Raw genomic sequence first — 17,575 nt, 5'->3', positions numbered from 1 at the left:
CGAGTTACACCAGGACCGCACAATCCCTCCATCAGTGCTCAGACTGTTCGCAATAGGCTGAGAGAGGTTGGAATGAGGGCTTGTAGGCCTGTTGTAAGGCAGGTCCTCACCAGACATCATTGGCAACAACATTGCCTATGGGCACAAACCCACCATCGCTGGATCAGACAGGACTGGCAAAAAGTGCTCTTCACTAACGAGTCGCGGTTTTGTCTCACCAGGGGTGATGGTTGGATTTGCGTTTATCATCGAAGGAATGAGCGTTACACTGAGGCCTGTACACTGGAGCGGGATCGATTTGGAGGTGGAGGGTCCATCATGGTCTGGGGCGGTGTGTCACAGCATCATTGGACTTAGCTTGTTGTCATTGCAGGCAATCTCAATGCTGTGCGTAAGAGGGAAGACATCGTCCTCCCTCATGTGGTACCCTTCCTGCAGGCTCATCCTGACATGACCCGCCAACATGACAATGCCACCAGCCATACTGCTCGTTCTGTGTGTGATTTCCTGCAAGACAGGAATATCAGTGTTCTGCCATGGCCAGCGAAGAGCCCGGATCTCAATGCAGCTGGTGGCCACACCAGATACGGACTGTTACTTTTGATTTTGACCCCCTCTTTGTTCAAGGACACATTATTCAATTTCTGTTAGTCACATGTCTGTGGAACTTGTTCAGTTTATGTCTGTTGTTGAATCTTATTATGTTCATACAAATATTTACACGTTAAGTTTGCTGAAAATAAACGCAGTTGACAGTGAGAGAACGTTTCTTTTTTTGCTGAGTGTATTTTTAGAAAAGTGCAAGGGTCCCAATCACTTGAGGCTGCTGAAGGGAGGACGACTCACAATAATGGTTGGAATGGAGGGAATGGTATTACTGTGTTGCCAATATACTTGGCCACATCTCTATATGGCTGAGTAATTGGGTCTTTACAATAAATGAGTGCCTTTTGCAGTTAACATGCTTTCTAGTTTTTTTTATGATCATTTCACACTTTGAGGTCGAAAACTGAAATTGGGAAAATTATGCTAATGCCCCTTTTGTGTAATAGCTGTTAGAAAAAAATTGCCTGGAATTTCAGCCTGTTCAGGTGTAATATAATATTTGGCTGGTGCATAGCGTCAAAAGGTGATCTGATTATAATAGACCAATGAACATTCATTTTTTATTTACATATTCCCTCCTAGTTTTGTGCTGGTCCCGCTCAAAGGTAAGCGATATTGTGCAGTATGGCTGCCTTTGAACTGTATTCCATCCAAACAAGATGGTGCCGATAGATAGGGCAGCCGTTCTTCTAGTTCCCAGACAAATTTGCAGTATTTTTTTTTTTTTATGTGTTATTTCTTAGATGATTATTTTTAGTGTTATTACATACAGCCGGGAATGTCTTTTGGATATCAGAGCGGCGGTAAATCACCAGCATTGAAAACAGATAGAACGTCTTCAATTTGATCGATTATTAACGTTTAAAAATACCTACAGTTGTATTACAAAGTAGTTTGAAATATCTTGGCAAAGTTTATAGGCAACTTTTGAAATATTTTGTAGTGACGGAAGCTGTTTTTTTCTGGATCAAACGCGCAAATAAATTGACATTTTGGATATGATATATATGGACGGAATTAATCGAACAAAAGGACTAATTGTGATGTTTATGGGACATATTGGAGTGCCAACAGAAGAAGCTCGTCAAAGGTAAGGCATGTTTTATATTTTATTTCTGCGTTTTGTGTAGCGCCTGCAGGGTTGAAATATGCTGCCCTCTTTGTTTACTGTTGTGCTATCATCAGATAATAGCTTCTTATGCTTTCGCCGAAAAGCCTTTTTAAAATCTGACATGTTGGCTGGATTCACAACGAGTGTAGCTTTAATTGAGTATCTTACATGTGTGATTTAATGAAAGTTTGATTTTTATATCAATTTATTTAAATTTGCAGCGCTGCATTTTCCCTGGTTTTTGGCCAAGTGGGACGCACTTTTTCAAATTTCTATCCAAATCCACTAATAATATGCACATCTTATATTCTTGGCATGAGTAGCAGGAAGTTGAAATTGGGCTCGCTATTTATCCAAAAGTGAAAATGCTGCCCCCTATACCTTAAGAAGTTAATGAAGCTGCCAATTGAGTACCTGTGAGGTGTCTGTTTCTCAAACTAGACACTCTAATGGACTTGTCCTCTTGCTCAGTTGTGCCCCTGGGGCCTCCCACTCCTCTTTCTATTCTGGTTAGAGACAGTTTGCGCTGTCCTGTGAAGGGAGTAGTACACAGCGTTGTACGAGATTTTCAGTTTCTTGGCAATGTCTCGCATGGAATAGCCTTCATATCTCAGAACAAGAATAGACTGACGAGTTTTTTAAAAAAGTGCATCGTTTCTGGCCATTTTGAGCCTGTAATCAAACCCACAAATGCTGATGCTCTAGATACTCAACCAGTCGAAAGAAGGCCAGTTTTATTGCTGCTTTTATCAGGACAACAGTTTTCAGCTATGCTAACATAATTGCAAAAGGGTTTTCTAATGATCAATTAGCCTTTTAAAATTATAACTTGGATTAGCTAACACAACGTGCCATTGGAACACCGGAGTGATGGTTGCTGATAATGGGGCCTCTGTACGCCTATGTAGATATCCCATTAAAAAATATGCTGTTTCCAGCTACGATAGTCATTTACAACATTAACAATGTCTACACTGTGTTTCTGATCAATTTTATGTTATTTTAATGGACAAAAAACGAGCTTTTCTTTCAAAAACAAGGAAATCTCTAAATGACCCCAAACTTTTGAACGGTAGTGTACATAAACTTGAAATCACTGGCCATTTTAATAATGGAACACTAGCCACTAATTTTAACATATTTTACTCATCTCATATGTATATACTGCATTCTATTATATTCTACTGTATCTTAGTTTATGCCACTCTGACATTGCTTGTCCAAATATTTATATATTCTTAATTCCATTCCTTTACCTTAGATTTGTGTGTATTGTGGTGAAATTGTTAGATATTACTTGTTAGATATTACTGCACTGTTGGAGTTAGAAACACAAGCATTTCGCTACGCCCGCAATAACATCTGCTAAGCATGTATGTGACCAATAAAATTTGATTTGAACAATCACTTTTTCTGATTTGGCTGTCAGAAAAGATCAGTGGAATCTCCTGCACAGCACAGCACACCTTGCATCGGACTGACCGAAGTCGCCCTAGAAAAGAGGCAATAATCTCTACAACCCCGAATGTTGAATACAATTATACTTACACTTATTACCGCTTGTACGGTAGGAGGTGGAGATAGGGTATCCACAGGACAGTGTTGTTTACCCTACTTTTTGCGATGCCGGTAGGTTTGTCGGTTGTATTTTCTTCTGTATCTCTTGACTCATTGCACGTGAAGCACAATATATAAACAGTAGCCGAATGTAACCTAACGTAGTTGACAGAAGCGCGTTTCCTCGCAATCAGCTGGAAGTGTTTCTCATTCGATCTGTGGTTCGGTTAGGCTTGGCCATATTGTGCAAGTGTTTGTCACGTGTGAATTGCATCAGTATTGAAAATAAAACCGGTAATACCAACTATCTAATGAAGGTAGGGTTGATAAGACTTCCTCGTGGATAATTTCTATCAGATTACATCCGACATAGGGACAAAATCGGTGGAAACAGGGAAAGTAAATTGAAATGAAGTTTGTTCATCATTCTGACTTGGAATAGGACTGTTCAGGAATGCCGAGCCTACATGTTAGAGACGGTAGTGTTAGTATTGTACTCTCACATTCTAAAAGAGGCTAGCTAGCTAATATTACGGGACAGTACTGGATTTTAGCTAAATGACGTTAGTGTTGCTAGCTAGATATTTTTTGACTAACTTTTATAGCTATGGCAATTGCCATCTCTCTAATGTAAATTTGATGACATAATGATTGCAAAGTTGTTTCATACTAATGACTTGCCTACTTTAGCAATATAATCGTATTTCCAGGCCTCTCATTATCTGTCTCCTCAGAAAATGTTAGCTAGGTTGCTAGCTACCAAAGTCTGTTAGCTAACATTAGCCTGTTTACCGTTGTTCAAGCTGCAGTCAGAGTAAGTCACCCAAAATGTACCAAGGTAGCCTACTTGATTTAGCTTACATCTAGTCTTTTTTACATTTCGGTTTTCTTTGACGACTGTACAAAATAAAATGCTCATTGACTATTTGAAGAGTATTTGTCATTAGGTATGAGCTAAAACAAACTGGCTTATATTTGGATTTGTAGCTACTAGCCTGCCAGCCAGAAGAAAGCGAGAGGGTAGCTAGTATTATTAGCTAGCTAGATATCTCATTAGGTATATGTTTATCTGTGATATGAATCCTAAAAAATAGTAAGCCATCTGGCTGTTGAATGCAAGAATGAATGTATAACCCTTATGATAGGGTTACTACCTGCCCTCCAGGACACCTACACCACCTGATGTCACAGGAAGGCCAAAAAGATCATCAAGGACAACAACCACCCGAGCCACTGCCTGTTCACCCTGCTATCATCCAGAAGGCGAGGTCAATACAGGTGCATCAAAGACTGAAAAACAGCTTCTATCTCAAGGCCATCAGACTGTTAAACAGCCATCACTAACATTGAGTTGCTGCTGCCAACATACTGACTCAACTCTGATGTAATCAATTTATCACTAGCCACTTTATATAATGCTTACATACCCTACATTACTGATCTCAAATGCATATACTGTACGCTATACCATCTACTGCATCTTGCCATCTTGATGTAATTAAATGTATCACTTGCCACTGTAAACAATGCCACTTTATATAATGTTTTCATACCCTACATTACTCATCTCATATGGTCACGCCCTGACCATAGAGAGCCTTTTCATTCTATTTTGGTTAGGTCTGGGTGGGTAATCTAGATTATTTTATTTCTATGTTGGCCTGGTGTGGTTCCCAATCAGAGGCAGCTGTTTATCGTTGTCTCTGATTGGGGATCATATTTAGGCAGCCATTTCCCCACTGTGTTTTGTGGGATCTTGTTTTTGTGTTGTTGCCTGTGAGCACTCTAGAACGTCACGTTTCGTTTGTTCTTTGTTTTGTGTGTTTTACCTCAATAAATATGTGGAACCCATAACACTCTGCGCTTTTGTCCGAATGTTCTTACGACGAACCTGACACATATGTACACTGCTCAAAAAAATAAAGGGAACACTAAAATAACACATCCTAGATCTGAATGAATGAAATATTCTTATTAAATACTTTTTTCTTTACATAGTTGAATGTGTTGACAACAAAATCACACAAATTATCAATGGAAATCAAATTTATCAACCCATGGAGGTCTGGATTTGGAGTCACACTCAAAATTAAAGTGTGAAAACCACACTACAGGCTGATCCAACTTTGATGTAATGTCCTTAAAACAAGTCAAAATGAGGCTCAGTAGTGTGTGTGACCTCCATGTGCCTGTATGACCTCCCTACAACGCCTGGGCATGCTCCTGATGAGGTGGCGGATGGTCTCCTGAGGGATCTCCTCCCCGACCTGGACTAAAGCATCCGCCAACTCCTGGACAGTCTGTGGTGCAACGTGGCGTTGGTGGATGTAGCGAGACATGATGTCCCAGATGTGCTCAATTGGATTCAGGTCTGGGGAACGGACAGGCCAGTCCATAGCATCAATGCCTTCCTCTTGCAGGAACTGCTGACACACTCTAGCCACATGAGGTCTAGCATTGTCTTGCATTTTTGAGGAACCCAGGACCAACCGCACCAGCATATGGTCTCACAAGGGGTCTGAGGATCTCATCTCGGTACCTAATGGCAGTCAGGCTACCTCTGGCGAGGACATGGAGGGCTGTGCGGCCCCCCAAAGAAATGCCACCCCACACCATGACTGACCCACCGCCAAACCGTTCATGCTGGAGGATGTTGCAGGCAGCAGAACGTTCTCCACGGCGTCTCCAGACTGTCACGTCTGTCACGTGCTCAGTGTGAACCTGCTTTCATCTGTGAAGAGCACAGGGCACCAGTGGCGAATTTGCCAATCTTGGTGTTCTCTGGCAAATGAAAAACGTCCTGTACGGTGTTGGGCTGTAAGCACAACCCCCACCTGTGGACGTCGGGCCCTCATAACACCCTCATGGAGTCTGTTTCTGACCGTTTGAGCAGACACATGCACATTTGTGGCCTGCTGGAGGTCATTTTGCAGGGCTCTGGCAGTGCTCCTCCTGCTCCTCATTGCACAAAGGCGGAAGTAGCGGTCCTGCTGCTGGGTTGTTGCCCTCCTACGGCCTCCTCCACGTCTCCTGATGTACTGGCCTGTCTCCTGGTAGCGCCTCCATGCTCTGGACACTACGCTGACAGACACAGCAAACCTTCTTGCCACAGCTCGCATTGATGTCCCATCCTGGATGAGCTGCACTACCTGAGCCACTTGTGTGGGTTGTAGACTCCGTCTCATGCTACCACTAGAGTGAAAGCACCGCCAGCATTCAAAAGTGACCAAAACATCAGCCAGGAAGCATAGGTACTGAGAAGTGGTCTGTGGTCCCCACCTGCAGAACCACTTCTTTATTGGGGGTGTCTTGCTAATTGCCTATAATTTCCACCTGTTGTCTATTCCATTTGCACAACAGCATGTGAAATGTATTGTCAATCAGTGTTGCTTCCTAAGTGGACAGTTTGATTTCACAGAAGTGTGATTGACTTGGAGTTACATTGTGTTGTTTAAGTGTTCCCTTTATTTTTTTGAGCAGTGTGTATATACTGTACTCTATACCCTCTTGTCATGGCTGTTGAAGGAAGTGGACCAAGGTGCAACGTGCTGAGCGTACATTTTAGTTTATTATAAAAAATGCCGCCAACAAACAAGAAAACAACCGTGAAGCTACAGGCTATGTGCCATAAACAAAAGTCAGCTTCCCACAAAGACAGGTGGGAAAAAGGGCTACCTAAGTATGGTTCTCAATCAGAGACAACGATAGACAGCTGTCCCTGATTGAGAATCCTACCCGGCCAAAACATAGAAATACAAATAATAGAACATTGAATACCCACCCCAAATCACACCCTGACCAAACCAAATAGAGACATAAAAAGGATCTCTAAGGTCAGGTTGTGACACATCTACTGCATCTTGCCATCTTGATGTAATCTATCACTAGCCACTTTAAACAATGCCACTTTATATAATGTTTTCATACCCTACATTACTCATCTCATATGTATATACTGTACTCTATACCATCTGCTGCATCTTGCCTATGCCATTCAGGCATCACTCATTCATATATATTTTTTACATATTCGTATTCATTCCTTTACACTTGTGTGTATATGGTGGTTGTTGTGAAATTGTTAGGTTATATTGCTTGTTTGATATTACTACATGTTCGGAACTAGAAGCACAAGCATTTCTCTGCACTCAAATTTAACATCTGCTAACCATGTGTACGTGACAAATACATTTGATTTGATTTGGATTTGATAAATCATATGACTTTTAAAAGCTCAGGCTGGAGGTCTAGCTGGTTTGACTTTGCTTCAGGCATACGTGATCATATTATTTGAACAAGATGGCGCCGACGATAGTTGTCCTGTTCCTAGCTCCCATCAACTTTGATTTGATATTTCACTTATGGACTATCAGATATGAAATTGTTCCGTTTTCTCAAATGTGAGAGTGAAAACCTTAGGATTATAAAATGCAACTGTCACCTTGCCAAAAGGTTGATAACTTGTAGCTACTGCTGGATTCTAGCTTGAAAAATACTTATTCATTTTTTACCATACTAGAACCTATTGATTACTTTACATGTATAAGGAATGTATGTGTTAGGAGTTAAGGAAGGGGAAAGAGGAACTAGGTGTGTGGAAAGTTACTGAGTGATATGGAAAGTTACCGATTATGAAAAGGGGAAGTGCAGAAAGTTCATGTTCTGTTCAAATATGTTATTGTTGAATATGAATGTTCCTTAGGAGGGAGGCAAAGGGCTACAGTCTAGTTTCAGTTCTTGATAAGGCAGACCAGTTGCTGAGGAACCGGGACCATGAGGGATGTTGAACTCAACTCAAGATAAGGTCAACAGATGAGGAGAGAAGACACTGCTGGGATGGGAGCCACACCGGTCCACCCTGAAGACCATCTGATTATAGTCCTATCACACACACACACACACACACACACACACACACACACACACACATTTAAGAGGAACCTACTCTGTTTCTGCCTAACAACAGAGGATGAGTGTCTATCTTAGACATGCAAGGAGATGACTCTGCCTAGTTGGAAGGTATAAATATGTTCTGGGGTGACTGGCATGTTGTCTTAGCAGCTGCATGACCCAGTGGGTGAATACACTTGGGTTGAGTCCTGCAGGATGAAGACCATGAGGTCATGGACTTCTTCGAGGAAGATTCTGTTGTTGAGGAGTTACTTGGTGAAGATGAGGACAAAGAGTATGGGACACACACGAACAGGTGAACATCGATTGGCAGAGAAGCAGCTGTAACTCTCCTAGGCTGCTGTACATCCTAAGCTGGTGGTGCAGGTTGTAGAAATGCTATAGCCTGGTCCCAGATCTGTTTATGTGGTTTTGCCCTCCCCCTAATGTATGATAGTTATCATGCCATGTTACCATAGCATAGGAGTTGACTATATAGCACAAACAGATCGAAGACCAAGCTAGAAACGTCAATGTACTTATGGACTACTATAGAAATGGTTGATTTTGTTACAGGAACGATGGAAAGGAGAATATGATATGGTTTGCTTGTGTGGCACCTGAATGCAAGGGCAAGCGGTTGTGTATGATATTATATTACTTGGGTATGTCTTTCCTTATCATATGTAAGAGTACCTTTTTTTTCTGTAATTTGTTTTGGTGCAGATATGTTTAATTTACTATTCGGATAAGAAAGTGTCACAGAAAATTCGCAGAACATTCAGAGAAGATTCCATATAGTTTTTGTACCATCAATGTACCATAAATCACTGAAACAGGTGTTACTTATTTTGTAAGGGTCAGAATAGAAATACATTTAACTGGGAATGAGTTATGCCTTCCAAAGCTTGAGTTGTAAAGCAATAACTTGAAAAGATAGGCCTCTATATGCCAGGATTTTGAATTCCATTATAACCTTGTTTATGATCTGAGATTTTATTTACACAAATACACAATGGAGTACTTTGGAAGTTTACAATATCTGTTTATTATGTTATATAAATAACTGACAAGAAAATTGGAACGACAGAATTCAGGTGTTTACTTATTAGAAACATTTAAGTAAATTATCATCTCGAGTAGTATCACAAAGTCTATTTTGCAAATTGTTAAATAGATTTTGTCATGATACTGACCTATACCTGGCAGCGAACTATTCATTTCAGAATGCCATGATTATCTACAGGGCAGACTATAGGCGTCTGGATCTCAGAGGCCAAACACAGTAAGTAATGCTATATGAGGCCTCTGAGACACAATGGCCCATGGTATGCTATATATACTAAAATATGTGGACACGTCTTCAAATTTGTGGATTCGGCTATTTCAGCCACACCTGTTGCTGACAGGTGTATAAAATCAAGCACACCGCCATGCAATCTCCATAGACAAACATTGGCAGTAGAATGGCCTTACTGAAGGGCTTAGTGACATTCTACGTGGCACTGTCGTAGGATGCTACCTTTCCAACGAGTCAGTTCTTCAAATTTCTGCCCTGCTGGAACTTCCCCGGTCAACTGCAAGTGCCGTTATTGTGAAGTGGAAACAACGGTTCGGCCACGAAGTGGTAGACCACACAAGCTCACAGAATGGAACTACTGAGTGCTGAAGCACATAGCGCGTAAAAAAAAAAAAATCTGTCCTCGGTTGCAACACTCGCTACCGAGTTCCAAACTGTCTCTGGAAGCAGTGTCAGCACAAAAACTGTTCGTCAGGATCTTCATGCAATTGGTTTCCATGGTCGAGCGTCATGCTTCACCAGCTGGCACACCAACGGACAACTTTCCAACTTTGTTTCACAGTTTGGGGAAGGCCCTTTCTTGTTTCAGTATGACAATGCCCCAATGCACAAAGCGAGGTCTATACAGAAATGGTTTGTCGAGATTGGTGTGGAAGAACTTGACTGGCCTGCACAGAGCCCTGACCTCAACCCCATCGAACAGCTTTGCCAGGACTAATCGCCAAACGTTCCAACATCTAGTGGAAAGCCTTCCCAGAAGAGTGGAGGCTGTTATAGCAAAGGGGGATCAACTCCATATTAATGCCCATGATTTTGGAATGAGATGTTCATCAAGCAGGTGTCCACATACTTTTGGTCAGTGTGTATTTTTTACTACAACAGCCAACCACAAGAGGACTCAGGAGCCCGATCTCAATGAGTCTAGACAGCATGCTGCTGCTCTGCTAATCAAATCAAATCAAAGTTTATTCGTCACGTGCGCCCGAATACAACTGTAGACCTTACAGTGAAATGCTTACTTACAGGCTCTAATCAATAGTGCAAAAAAGGTGTTAGGTGAACAATAGGTAAGTAAAGAAATAAAACACCAGTAAATGACAGGCTATATACAGTAGGGAGGCTATAAAAGTAGTGAGGCTACATACAGACACCGGTTAGTCAGGCTGATTGAGGTAGTATGTACTTGTAGATATGGTTAAAGTGACTATGCATATATGATGAACAGAGAGTAGCAGTATCGTAAAAAGAGGGGTTGGCGGGTGGTGGGTGGCCCACAATGCAGATAGCCCGGTTAGCCAATGTGCGGGAGCACTGGTTGGTCGGCCCAGTTGAGGTAGACTCTGAAGACATGGAGGCACTGGTTGGAGGGGTCCAAACCATTTCCTGGTGTGGAAGGACCACCGCAACCTGGAGTACATCAGGAAAGCGAAGAAACTAGACCCTAGACAGGCCAGGTGGGCTCTATTCTTTGCCAGGTTCCAATTCACGCTTTCCTAAAGGCCAGGCTCTAAGAACGTGAAGGCGGACGCCCAGTCTCGCCTCTATGACGCAGAGGAGAGGCAGGGGGAGGAGACACCCATCACCCCTCCGTCCGTACCATCGCCTGCCTGACTGAGAAGTGCTGGTGGCCCACCTTGGCTAGGGATGTCTGGGTCTCGTCCTGCTCCATCTGTGCCCAATCTAAGACACCCAGACACCTCCCTTATGGAAAGCTCCTTCCCCTGCTGGTTCCACAGCGACCCTGGTCGCACCTCTCGGTGGACTTTCTCACTGACCTTCCCCCCTCCCAGGGGAACACCACTCTTCTCTTCGTTAATGGACAAGTTTTCCAAAGTTTGTCATCTCCTTCCTCTGCCTGGACTCCCATCGGCCATGCAAACCGCCGAGGCTCTTTTTATGCAGGTCTTCCGGCACTACGGGATCCCGGAGGACATTGTGTCAGACCGTGGCCCTCAATTCACTTCACGCGTATGGAAGGCGTTCATGGGACGCCTGGGGGTCACGGTCAGTCTCACCTCCTGGTACTGTCCTCAAGCTAATGGGCAGGTGGAGAGGGTCAATCAGGATGTGGGCAGGTTCCTGAGGTGTTACTGTCAGGACCGGCCGGGGGAGTGGGCGGATTTTCTACCTTGGGCTGAGTGCGCGCAGAATTCCCTTCGCCACTCCTCCACTAACCTTACTCCTTTCTAGTGTGTTGGGGTATCAGCCGGCCTTGGCAGCTTCGCATTCGAGCCAGACCGAGGCCCCTGTGGTGGACGAGTGGTTTCGGTCGGCTGAGGAGATCTGGAACGCAGCGCATACTCGTCTCCAGCGGGCCGTGCGTTGTCACAAAGGAACAGACCGACTGCCACCACAGTGAGGTGCCTGTTTTGTCTCCAGGCGACTGGGTCTGGCTCTCCACCCGGAATTTTACTGCCCTGTGATATAGATATGTATGTTTGTTTGTTTTGGGCTTCGTCCCCGCCATGTTCATGACATACTCTATTTTGAGTAGAGAAATAAAAAAAATCCTGTTTCGTATTGCTGCGCCTGTCTCCTATTCAACGTGACACTTGTCACAGTCAACCCTATTATAGTCATCCTTTCACTTTATTTGACACTTAATGTAGTCATTTTTTTTGTGAGATGGGAATACTTTTTTGGGGGGACTAAATTGTAAAATTAAGTGAAATCAAACTTTTACATTTAAAAAAAAAAACTATTAAGTTACACTACTCAAAAGGCACCCTTTTGCTACCCAGTTGGTAGCACGACCCATTTGACTGTTTGTCCCCTGGTCTCAATCCTCCTCAGTGCATAGAGTTTGGAACACTGTATCGGCATCATCGAGGGGAAGTCCAAACAGGCCTGCTACTTCCTGGGCTTTCAAGGTTAGTGTTTCACCCAGCAAACAAGCAAAGGACTAGAGAGAGGGAAGTGGAGATCATTTAGCATAATGTCCTTTCTCCTCTCTGTATAAAGAGGCAAAGTAAGTTCATGCATTTGTGTATGTGACGAGAAGACCGTAGAGGACTGGATATGAGAGGAGTGTGTGTGAAACAGCGCTTATTTTATTTTTCTCTGACCATCAAAGCCTGGCTCATTTATCATGAAGGGTAAACCTCCCAAGTTGTGTTCGTAATTGATTTCCATAGGAGGCATTATGCATATCATCTCATCCTCATCTATCCAGTGAGGCCCAAAGTGAGTGACTCTCCATCACCTTCAGCGGCCAGGAGGAACCTTCAGTTGTACATGTTGGCAGTCAATATTTATGCATTTACATTTTACCAATTTGAAATACAGTGCCGGATTATGTCTAAATGACAAGCAATACATTCTCGCTGCCAAAACGCAACTCCAGCCCACATACATCACATGCAAATAGCTGAATATAATTGTGTGTTTGTAAAAGTAATTGCCCTACACAAAAATTCAATGACAGCCTCTTTTCCGTGGCCGGGGGGGGGGGGGGGAATGTGCTCGCACAACGGCATTTGATTATGCAGAGTTTAATCCACCCTGGTCGATATTAAAAAACAAGAGGCATATTTGACTGTAAGAAGGCTAACAGTTGCCTAGCGGAATGACTTTGAGCTACTCTGCATAGAAAGTGGAGAGAAGAGATGTGTCGTCGGCGTGGTAGTGTTTGTAATAATCAGATGTTTTTTTTGAATAACTTGTCTTTTGTTTTGTCCTTGTAGATGACAGCTTGATTTACATGGACCCTCATTACTGTCAGTCTTTTGTGGATGTCAGCACGAGCCATTTCCCTCTGCAGGTAATGGGAAATTACACTGAGCTGACTGGGGCTCAGTAATGTGAATTTAATAGTTTCTGTTAGTACTTAAGGATGTGAATCCTAAAGCAGCCTATGAGCAAATTACTGAGTCTCTGGCTGCTGATTTATTTGCTGTTCAGACATGTGAGGCTGCTGCTGAGGAGAAATACAGCATGTGGAATATAAGGAGCTCAGCTACTATGATCCTGAATATTTCAGCACCGGTACACATAAAACCTGGATTTATCATAGTGTATTGGACTGCTGCATTGGAACTTCTACTGATGCTTGGTCAAAGGTTGGAGCACACAATGTGACAAGGGATCAGAAACAGCTAGACTTTTATTTTCACCAGTCTGCGAGTGTGACAGGATTAATTAGAACGGCATTGAACTCATAAAACATAACACGTTTATCTTCATGGTATGTCCTTCTGGTTTCGCACTTATATCTTTGATACTGTACTAACAAGCAATTCAATCATTGATTTTTAACATTACCGGCAATGACACACTGCCGTCCGTTTGACACAGGATTTTGTTGTTGTTGTTGTTGTCATTTTGTGTTTCTAGTCGTATCGTTGCCCGTCGCCAAAGAAGATGCCTTTCAGTAAAGATGGATCCTAGTTGTACCATAGTCCTGGATACTTCTAGAGTAGAAGCCTATGAGAGAATCAGCCAAGAACTGTCCAAGGTGGGTGGACTAAAGTCTTTACTATTTGGTCAAAGTCCTATTAGTTTGTAATCAGATGAAATGGATATCCCACTGCAAGCAAGGTTAGGGAGTGAGATGAGATAATGGCTGTAAGTGTGACCAAACTTTTATCATATAGAGTCAAGACAGTAAATAGCGCAATTGGAATTTTTTGTTGTTTTTGTTGGCATGTCTGCACAGGGCCACACATGGTGAGTTTAGGCGTTAACTGTTGATAAAATCTGCTCTGTGACCATATTGCTTCTGTACATAAAATGAACTCCACACCAGGTGGCAGCATTTAGCTTAGAATCTGAGGCAGGTTTCCCCTCCCTGCTCTCCAGCTCTCAGGTGGGCTTCTTTGGATACTTCAAGAAACGTTCCTGACTTTCATGTACCGTTATTGTATGCTTTGTTTTTGTTTATGAATCAGGTATTTCAGCCATCAGTGACGGACAAATACCCAGCATTCACTTCCAAGCAAGGTTTCGGAAGAGATTACGACCTTTCGGCAGCATTAACCCCGGAGAAAAGGGAATGGCCCTTCATCCACAACCCACGGACAGCGGCTGCCACTGCTGGAGACTTTGTGCTGCTCTGAAGGCAGACGCCAAGGGCAAAGGTCATGATCAGAGACTTTTTCAATGGCCGGCAAAGTGACTTTACCAGACAGACTGAAACAGGCGTATCCAAGGCCAGGACTCGTCAAACGGGACCTCTCAAGACCTCCTCTCAGACACTCCCTATACCCTATGGATCTGCTAGCTATGAAACAATTATTTCAGAAACTTAAATGTATTTATTTATTTTTCTCACACCAGCATTCATGGCTTAATTAGCTCAACTTAAAAACATTCAAACTGTTATCCTGTACTGTAGATAGTTGCTGTTAGTTTTGACTGCTCAAATGTAATCAGTAACATTAGAAAAAATAATCAAACATACCAGAAGTCTGTATTATGGATATGAAATTGTACTTAGGGATATGCGCTCTACTGAATCTTATACATTGTACATTATTGATACTGATGGAGAATCTGGTGCCTTGGCTTATTGGAAGAGGTGACTCTCAGCCAAATATAACACACATTTACTTTTTAAGGAAATCAGTGCTGCACTACAGAAGCCGCCAATGGGGATCATCAGAGGACGTGTATGAGGAAGGATATATCTGTGGTTCTATAGCTGGGCCTGGTGAAGTGCTTGTATAGGAGTGCCAATCATATACTAGAGTTCGTTTTTTTAGCAATACTGAGAAAGTACTGGAGGTTTGGATTGGTAAAATATGTTCTAGGTTGTTATCACATTTACCTTAGGAGGAAAAGTATTATGTTGCCAAATCATTTCAAGATGTTTAGCATTTTCTGAGGTAGGTTATTCGAGCATTTCTGATTATTGTCCTTGAAAAGGTACTTTGGTTCCTGACTTTTCTTTTTTTCATTTCAAAGCAAATTAAATGAGTCTAAATGGAAGGTTTGTCAATGTCACGGTCAAACACATCTATGTAGGTGACGTGTACAATGCCTTGCTTCTCCTTGCACTTTCATTAGAATTGCACTGGTTACAAACTTCAAACACACTATACTCACATACTAACTGCATTGTAATAATTGAATCATCTTGTTTCAATGGTGACAGACATTTGTTGAATAAACTATTTTTTTATGTTGGTTGAAGATAAGGTTGGATACATTTGAAATGTTGTACGATAATGTCTGACTGTTTCAAAATCATCCCCTCGACTGTAAATCTATAAAGACAGCTACATTCTACCAGTGCTGCCAAATGTTTACCAAATTCGTCTCTTTATCACAATATTGATTCTCACACTGCTGTGCAGCAAAGTAAAATAAAGTCATAAAATCTGATCCCTGCAACTCTTCACACGTTTCAAAAGCATTAAAGATATTTTTTTTTTAGGGGGGGGGGGCGTTTTGTCTCATCTTGCAATGAAAAAAATACAAAACTTGACACGTGTTGAAATGTATTCAACCCTGTTTGCTACCCAGTCAAATGTACTAGATTAAAACTAATCGTACGTGCTAACCATCTCTACAGCCCATTAACCAGCCGGCGGGAAAATGTGACCCTGTGACACAGGCTGGGATTGTGTTCGCCTGTAGAGGAAAATAAAATATTGCTGTGTGCAACGACGCACTGTTGCCATGGGTAATATTTCTGTTGCCCCCATCGTTTGAGCTATGCTCTACATATTGTCATGTACAATACAAACTCTTGTACTATGGCATTGGCATTGGGCTCGGGGGGGTCCCAGTTCAGGGATCTGTTCACATGTCCATTCACTGAGAAACCAGAGAGCCCCAGCACATCAACCCAGGACCGGTACCCCGTGTGTATATAGCCAAGTTATCGTTACTTATTGCGTATTTATTCTTTGTGTTATTATTTTTCAATTATTTATCTTTTCTTCCCTCTGCATTGTTGGGAAGGGTCCATAAGTAAGCATTTCACTGTTAGTCCACACCTGTTGTTTACGAAGCATGTGACAGATACATTTGATTGGATTTGTATTATTTAAAACATTTTAATTGAACTAGGCAAGTCAGCTAAGAACAAATTATTATTCGCAATGACGGCCTACCCCGGGCCAAACCCGGACGACGCTGGGCCAATTTTGCGCCGCCCTATGGGACTCCGAATCGCGGCCGGGTGTGATACAGCCTCATTTGAGCTGGTAGAGGACATAATGGCATCATTTACAGGAAGTGTCAGATCAGAGCGTTCATACAGAACAAGGCTGTTTTTTTAAGGCCAACCGGCCGACTCTGTGGAAAGAGAACTGTACATCAAGCCATTAAATATGCAGCAATGTTTCTGTATTTTGACTGCTGGGTGGGGTTGCTGTGGAGAGGAATGTGATGGGGGATCAGGATTTGGGGATTTTTGTCAGGCCCCAAGTGAACATGAAAGAGTGTGTTGTGCTAGGAGGCACATGGGTGGCTGCTGTGTGCTGTAAGGGTCTGCTATGTTCACCTTGTACTTACAGGGATGTATGAATATTTGATTAGTGAGTCATGGATGGGCTCAGGGGAAATGCTTTGTACAAAGCCGCACACATAAACACACTCTAACCCCCCCCAAACGCATGAACACAAATCACACACACACACATACACTCTAACTATCCTAACCATGCCCTCCTGTTTAATTAACACAGACACAGCTGCCAATAGTGTCATTGACATTGTGGATTCTTGAAAATCTAATTTGCCCAGCCGAGCACATTCCTCACATGAAAGGGAAGGGAATCCATGAGGCCTCCTTCTGTCCCAGAGTTTGGAGCTCACAGATGGACACTCAATAAAGATTTTATTTTGGTGTCATTCAGGGGAGGAAATGGCTTGTGTTGCTGGTCACACAGCCCTTGGGTGACGCATCTTCCAGTGCGCAGGAACGGGATTGGAATGAAGCAGGCTTTTGGCGGAATCGGCAGAACACAAATTATTGGGACTACAGCTGTGTTGGTGTCTCTGTAGGCTAGAGCTAGACCTTTCATAGTGACGCAATGTGTTTGGGTGAAGATGTGTTAAAAAAAAACATGAAAAAATTGAAGCCAAAACATAATTGAAAATCCAACCATGTTACATTCCACTGTACTGTAGATGTTTGAGATTAGCCTTCTTAAACCCCCAGATCC

The 17,575-nt window shown here is 42.6% G+C and overlaps 1 long non-coding RNA gene and 1 pseudogene across 3 annotated transcripts; both read left to right on the top strand.

The window, feature by feature from the left end:
* The first annotated feature begins 837 nt into the window (after positions 1-837).
* Positions 838-5,216, top strand: LOC149984014 (uncharacterized). 2 transcript variants are annotated; one of them, XR_016495264.1, is made up of 2 exons: positions 838-3,753; positions 4,440-5,216. It is a non-coding gene; the product is annotated as an uncharacterized LOC149984014 (long non-coding RNA). The 2 variants fall into 2 exon arrangements; XR_016495263.1 differs by having other exon boundaries at positions 4,420-5,216.
* Positions 5,217-5,924: 708 nt separating this feature from the next.
* On the top strand, positions 5,925-15,783 carry LOC149984013 (cysteine protease ATG4C-like; annotated as a pseudogene). Its single transcript, XR_016495262.1, has 4 exons — positions 5,925-8,480; positions 13,148-13,224; positions 13,797-13,917; positions 14,351-15,783. The product of XR_016495262.1 is annotated as a cysteine protease ATG4C-like (transcript).
* Positions 15,784-17,575: the final 1,792 nt, after the last annotated feature.

This window comes from Oncorhynchus mykiss, chromosome 4, assembly GCF_057628025.1.
Source record: "Oncorhynchus mykiss isolate SJ-2025 chromosome 4, ASM5762802v1, whole genome shotgun sequence".
NCBI classification, from domain to species: Eukaryota; Metazoa; Chordata; class Actinopteri; order Salmoniformes; family Salmonidae; genus Oncorhynchus; species Oncorhynchus mykiss.
This window is presented reverse-complemented; position numbering and strand designations above follow the sequence as displayed.